Source organism: Panicum virgatum, chromosome 1N, assembly GCF_016808335.1.
Source record: "Panicum virgatum strain AP13 chromosome 1N, P.virgatum_v5, whole genome shotgun sequence".
NCBI lineage: Eukaryota > Viridiplantae > Streptophyta > Magnoliopsida > Poales > Poaceae > Panicum > Panicum virgatum.
In genome coordinates this window covers 6,485,608-6,493,017 of record NC_053145.1, presented here as the reverse complement: position 1 = coordinate 6,493,017, position 7,410 = coordinate 6,485,608, and the positions used below count along the sequence as shown (strand labels likewise).

The 7,410-nt window shown below is 41.4% G+C and overlaps 1 long non-coding RNA gene across 1 annotated transcript; it reads right to left on the bottom strand.

Moving 5' to 3' along the window:
• Positions 1-234: 234 nt before the first annotated feature.
• On the bottom strand, positions 235-2,355 carry LOC120654858. The gene is made up of 2 exons (XR_005667208.1): positions 2,037-2,355; positions 235-638 (listed from the first exon to the last, which is right to left on the bottom strand). It is a non-coding gene; the product is annotated as an uncharacterized LOC120654858 (long non-coding RNA).
• Positions 2,356-7,410: the final 5,055 nt, after the last annotated feature.

Genomic DNA, 7,410 nt, shown 5'->3' with positions numbered 1-7,410 from the left:
CGAGCGACCACCAAACTGCAGCTGCAGCAGGAGGCGTTGCTTCTCAGGCAGGCCTCCTTAGTCTGCTTGACTGCCGGGCAGCCCAAGGAGGCTCACATGGGGGCGTTCCTTCTCAGACTGCACTTGCACGATTAAAAAAATTTAATTGCGAAAGCAAAGATATGTCAGCACATGCCTCTGTTTTATGATGACATGAGCATTAACATGGTTAATGACATCAGCAGACTAAGATGCTTGATCACAAATCATTTCACATTTTCACTGCAATAAGACAGGCATAAACATTCGATTAAGATGTGCCATCAGCAGACTAACATTTCCCACATCACAAGAGTAGCGATAACACTGGGAATCCTTTTTACATGCATCACGCCCCAAACCCAACAGGTGAACACAAATACGAATTCTTGACGCCATCACACAACTTTGGCTTAACTACCTACTGGATCACAAAAGAGGCCATTCAATAAAGTCTTAGACGAAAGCTCCATCGTTGGTGCCATCTGTTGCTTCTGTTAGTTCTTCATGAAGTTAGGGTTCAGTAGCTTTGGGATCTCCAGCATCCCAACCTTGTCCCTCCCACCAAACAAGCTTTTGAGTGCAGCATCACAGTTGATCACTTTATTCTTCGCTGGGTTCTGCAAATCGTTGAAAAACGATCTCAGCACAAGACATAGACTGTTGGAAGCAAATATCTATAGCACATTGGTATAATGAGGCAGACTGTGTAAACAAGCTACAGAGTATTCTGCAAAAAGAAAATATTAATATAGCAGCAAAAAAGACTAACAGACCATACTCTAAATAGACTTATTCTGCAGCAATACAAGTGCAGAGCAAAATCATCATGCTTCAATACAGGAAAGCAGGTGTGTCATCACGGCTACATATTCAGTAAAATAAATATCTCTGGTGCACATTATAATGCTACCATCAGAACATACAAAATACACTGAACTAGAAAAAAATGAACAGCAATGCACCCTGATCTACAGGCAAAACAAGAGAACTACAGGCTAACTTAAATAGCTAAAGTTGTTCATTGTTTCATTCTTTCAGCAGGTAGTTCATTCTTTCAGCAGGTAGAAAAAATGGCAAATATTATGTCATGGAATTGGAAATGTGATGTTTCTACCATATGGTCACAATGATCTTGGCAACAAAGAAAACTATTTTTTTCCCATGCATGTATTATTTAAGAGACAAAATACCTTATTCCACCAGTTAAGACTAAATCAGGGACAGTGAATAAAAATTAAAATGAATGCATCAGGACATTCCAAATAAGGCTACCCCTCACAAATTAAATTAAAACAGAGAACACCAATCCTGTAGAATGTCCAGCCATAGAAATAAGGCTATCCTTTAAGTAATCATAGTATCAGGACATTCCAAAGATTGAAATCCTACTATACAAGCAATGAATCAGCTTTTTAGAATATAAAAGCAATGAAACAACAATCTATTTCCTAGAAATACACTTGTTGCACTGCTTCAGATCACAGTTTAAATTGATCTGCAGCTTCAGGATTGGTGTTCTAAAGGACAGACCAGACCAGACCAGGATTGGTGCAGACAGGACACTAATCTGAATGAAAAATGAAAATAGGCACGGAACCCCAATCCTATTTACAGTCACATGCATGACCACACAATAATCTTTCTTTCAAGTACATGCACCTCCGCCAAGTACATGCACAAAACTTAACGTTATTTGTTCTGGTTGTCTGGCTGCAGGAAATCCAAAACATGATATTTTTTTTGCCTTGGTCTCTACAAAAAAAGGTGTACTAGCAACTGAGCATGTTTAAGGTTTGGTCCAAAAGATCCATGATTTGGTGGCAGATCTTGCAGCTCCCAGCCGGCCTAGCCGTACCCTACCCCCACCGGATCAGAATCTAAAAGGGGAGAATCTTGAGATCCCGAGGGAAATCAAAATTAAAGGGTGGAGGTCCGATTGGAGGGGGAAACAGACGCTTCGATGATTTGATAATGAAAGGAAGGAACTGGAGGCGAGATCCGGGAGTGAGGGGTACCTTGCCAGCGATGATGAGCCAACAGTCGTCCTTGGTGTTGTGCTTGGCGGAGGGCGGCCGGCGCGGACGGCGGGTAGGGCGGCCGGCACGAAGGGAGGCCGTCACGGATGGCGGATAGGGTGGCCGGCGCGGAGCGCGAACGTCGGGTAGGCCGGCCGGTGCGGCCTGCCGGCGAGGAGGGCGGCCGGCGCAGACGGCCGGTGTCGAGTCGAGGGCGGCGGCTGCGTGAAACTGAGGACTCAACCCATCACTCGATCCACACTGATCCGTACACAAACTGCACTCAGTGAATACCCAACCCAACCCAACCCAATCCAATAGCTGCTAGGATCCATTTCCACCCACACCAGTAAGGCCCACTTAATAACCAATCCAATAAACCCAAACAATCCAGCCCACTAGCAGGGTGAGGCGCCGCCATCACACTAAGTTAATTAACCAACTAGTCAAAGACGAGAGGCCGGGGCATGCGTCTTGCAGTCTACTACCAGTGTCCCGTTACTTGTTAGTGATATGTTCATCTAAAAAAGAATGCAACTCCCGTTTCTCAACAAGTCCAACAATTTTAAGTTTAATTAAATTTATACAAAAACATTTATATCTCCAATATATTTATTATGAAATTATATTACGTAAGTACCCTGATGGTACTTATTTCGTGGCATAATTATTAATACTATTTTACATAAATTTGATCAAATTTATACAAAAACATTTATATCTCCAATATATTTATTATGAAATTATATTACGTAAGTACCCTGATGGTACTTATTTCGTGGCATAATTATTAATACTATTTTACATAAATTTGATCAAATTTAAAATTGTTCGACTCTTTCGAGAGTTGCTTCTTTTTTAAGGACAGGCGAGCAGTGCTGATGGTTCGTTCGTTCGGAGGCTTTTGCTCTGATGAAACCCGTTCTGGAAGTAAAGCGGGGGGGGGGGGGGGGGGGGGGGGGGGGGGGGGGGGGGGCGGCGGGGGTGTGAAGGAACGAGAAGGAGGCATCCGGCTCGAATTTGCGGTTTGGGACGATTCGTGCGGTTTGGGATCGTCGGAGCTGCTCGTTTCGATCGCTGCGGTCTCCGATAATCCGGTAGATTCGCGGCGGAAAATTAACCTCCGTTTTTGTGCGGGGACCGGGGAGCAGAATTTTGGGCGTCGAGGAAGGAACGTGGCCTAGTTTGTCTTCGTGTCTGAATATGTCTGATTGGGCGGTTGCTGGAGGAATCAGTACCACCGCAATCTCTACGATAAGCATCGCTGGTAGTTTGTGGCGACTCGTAACATCAAATGTTCTAAGAGCGCATGTTTGGATTTCGTTTTCAGGTGGCAAGTCCGATTGTTCTCTGGATAAACACCCAAATGGCTAATTCGATCGAAGCCTCTTGATGGAATTAATGGGACAGGTACATCCATCTGTCTGAAGTTTTTTTTTTAGAAAAGGGTTTTATAGAAAGCATATAATCTGTCTGAAGTTTTGCCATCTCAACGTATGCTTTTTCCCCCCCTTTTGCGCTTGATAATATTTGTGCATTTTGGGTAGTGAGATTCTAAATGTAACAGTTGTCTTGGAGGAATCCCTACTGTACCTCTTCCCTATGTTTTTAGTTTACGTCTCTGTGCTCATATTCGGTGGTTAGTTGTTATAAACTTACAATATAAATATATAATCAGTCTTCATCTTTAGACTGTCGTCATTTTCTCTTGACCCACATTGATGAATCCATTTGAACCCGAAATGAACACTTATGCGCTCATTACTGCAGAGTTAGTACAATCCACTGCTTGATTGTCATGTCTAATGAGTATTAAATAATGACAGCCAAGTCTTATTTAGTTCTGTTCCAAGTTGAATTTGTCACGGATTCTTTTTATTAAGAAGACAACCAACTCATTGTCTTCATTTTTTCTTCTACTATTAATTAAAAGACCAAAAGTGGAGAAGGAATGCATGACTTAATTATTAGGAGAATACCAGTGGGTGGACGAGAGCTGTTGAGACTTGATGCTGGACTGGAACTCAAGAAAGAGAAACAGGGCCTTTTTTTTTTACCATTTGCAACTGCAGTTTGGCCAAATTGAGGTCGATACTCGATAGTTTAAGCTCCCCTCATACCAAGGGAAAGCTACTGCGCAAGGTACACTTTGGGCATTGATTGGGACCACAAAATATACAGCCAAGGTATAAGATCAATTTGTTTGCCCAGTAATTCGACCTGCCTTAAAAGTTCTTCCGATCCATGTGTATTCCTTATGATTCTTTTGGGGTCATTGTTCTATTTTGATCGTGTAATACTTATGATATAATTTAGGTTTTTCTGTGCTTTTTATAGCTGTACTCATCATAGAAGAAGATGATGAAAATCTAGGATCCTCATCACCTGCCAACTTCGGCAGTTGCTAGTTGCTGCTAATATAGCCAGGTAATCACGTGCAACTGGATTATAATATAGCTAGCATGAGTCGTGTAATGATGATACCAAACTGTGGCCTTTTATGTTTTGTAAAGTGCACTTTTGCGCAGCTTTCCTTTTGCTAATTAAGCAACCCTGAACAATCATTTTCATGGGCTGATAGTACAACTGTTAACTGCAAACAACTTCGTTTTGTTGTTGGAAAGCTAATATCGTGCATATATTTGTTCCGTGCTAGAGTCAACATGCTTGTAGGGTGCTCAACTGGTATTTTACAGTTCTCACTAGAAGCTTCACAAATTGTTATTTGCCTTTTAATAATAGTCAAGTTGTTAATTTGTCCACACGAATGAAAATTTGGTTACAAGTTCATAACAGTCCACTTCTGTCCCATTTTATAAAAGTTTCTTCAAAACTAGGCTCTACACTGTGTGTGTGTGGTCTGTCCAGTTTTATTACTACTCTCCTGGTTGGCCACAATGACTACCCCAAGTTTGCTCCTGTAAACTGATGGTGGTGCTTCGTTCCGGCACCAGAATGCATCAACTGGCCCAAATCATAGAATCATGGAGGGATGGACTGAGGGTACGTGTAGGCCCAGTCAGAAATTATTGTGGGGCAATCCAACTTGACTTTGACCAGTTGTCCTTCAATTGGTGCAAAGTAGGTTATGTGGGGGCGATTACCGAGATGCAGTGTTCATGTGGCATTTTTCTCGACCTTGCATCATGGATTGCTGGTGAATATCCCTTGCAGGCTCTTGCCGGTGGCCCTAGCTTATTTTAGACTGCAGTTCAGTGGGAGAGGAAGAAGAGTGGAAGTGTCATCTGCCAGCCCATGGTCAAAATAAGAATCAAAACAAAGCGATGGCATTGTTAGGAGATTAGCGTGACTGGTTAACCAATGGTCATCTTTCAGCATCACCAATCCTACTTTCGTTCCCGGACCTGACTGGTCTGGTGACCAAATTCAGCTTACGAGCAATTGGTTGCAACATGTTTCTTTGTTCCCTTATCTGTTTGCTTTCTTGACAGTGACAGAAGAAATAGTAGTCATGGCACGCCCAATGGTAGCTTTGCATCCATTCTCTTCTGAAAAGGAAACAGCATAGGTGTCAAAACATGTGTGGGTTACCATTCTATCCAAATCAGCTTCAGTTGTCACCTAGAGCTCTTGAAATCACACAGTTTTCTTCTTAGATAGCATGAGAGAGAACTTACAGTTGATCCACTGCTTTCTTAATTAGCTAGTAGATTTGGTCGTATGTTACCTTCCCTTCTCTATCTAATTCATAAAAAACTAGACCTGCAGGGGGTATGATGGCCCCCGGCATTTGCTAAGAGAAGACCCTCACGCAGGTCGAGAAAACCTCCGAACCCTTGCCCCACTCTTACACAGGGGTGCCGTAACCCGTACCGTTGCCCGTGTGAGAGCGGGCTGGTGGTCCGGGACCACTTTCCATGTGCTTTAGCTTGTAGACAAGCGAGGGAATTTTTTTTTTAACATCAGCCTGAAATTCTCTCCCACCAGGAGTCGAACCCATGACCTGAGGAGTGCTACTGAGGCCACCTATCCAGTCCAGTTAGACACCCGTTCGCCTCTATCTAATTCATTACTGTCTTGATTGCACACATCTGCAACACCTTTACACTCAACAGATGTATGATGTTGATGCAGCCACCAAGTAGCAAGTATCCAGCCACACGAGGAAGCTACATCTGCTTCCCAAAGTTGTGATATAGATTCAAGAATGATGAAGTTAATTAATAATTTATATGCTTGAAGGTCATCAAGACACAACAGAATATAGTTGCATCATAATTCACTGGGGATAAAGCTGGAGTAATATGCAGCGCTGATAACACATGATACTGCATGCAATGGGCCTAAGAAACTAGCTGCTGCTTCTCAAAAGGATAACCGAAAATGAATAAAAAAGAAAAGAAGTGAAATTAATGAAGGAAAGAAACTAGCTGCTGCACATGTGATTAAAGATTTTTCTAGAGCTCAAGCTATGAGATAAATGCATCGTTATTGTAAAGCAGTACTACCTCCGCTTTAAGTACTACTTAATTGAGATATTCATTCTTTTTTACTAGAATAAGGCTTCATGATATGTGATCTTCATCTGAGATACAAGCTTATGTAATCTTGTATTTTCTTCCTGCCGTTGTTGGAATTGTTGGTTTAATTTAGAAAAATCTCAAATCTATTGAGCTACAACTCTGCCGCTGTTGGAATGATCTGTGCATTCATGTTGTGTGGTGCCATCAATGAGTTAAATTTTCAGTGAACACATAGTAGGAGAAAATGTTAACAATGAGTGAAATCATTTATTTTATTAAGAACACTCAGCAGATAACCCTGTGTTTATCCCTGTGTTCTAACAAGGAGAATACTCTGCTATTGATATCCCCTTTCTACAGCGTTTGTGCCAGTTTTACCTAAGCTGTATGGTCTCATTAAATTGTTGTTGTAAATTTGTGGGTATGGTTGATTGGTTGTATTGTATGATAGTCTGAACTCTGTAGGTCTTCCTGACAACTCTGTTTTCAACTGAGAATTAGGAAAGTCATGTCATCATTCAATCTGATTTGATTCTGATATGTCTTCATGTGGAATTTGTTCTCTATGGAAATGTGGATTGCCTAGATATATGCAAAACTTTTGAGAAGATTTGATGGTACAAAGTTTCACCTAGACGTTTTGAACATTAGGATTAGTGTAGAATTGTTTTGAGATATGTGAAAAATGGGATTTTTAAGCAATTTGATTTTTCTTGCAGTTTCTTTGATCTGAAGCTACATATATTCAAAGATGGAAACTCCAAATTATTTATTACTTGAGCTTCCTATTTGGTAATTAATATTTTAACCTTTTCCTTTATCTAACAGCAATATCCTTTCTCATTTTTTTCTAGTTAAATTAATCTACCAATTCTACAGTTGGATGCCCA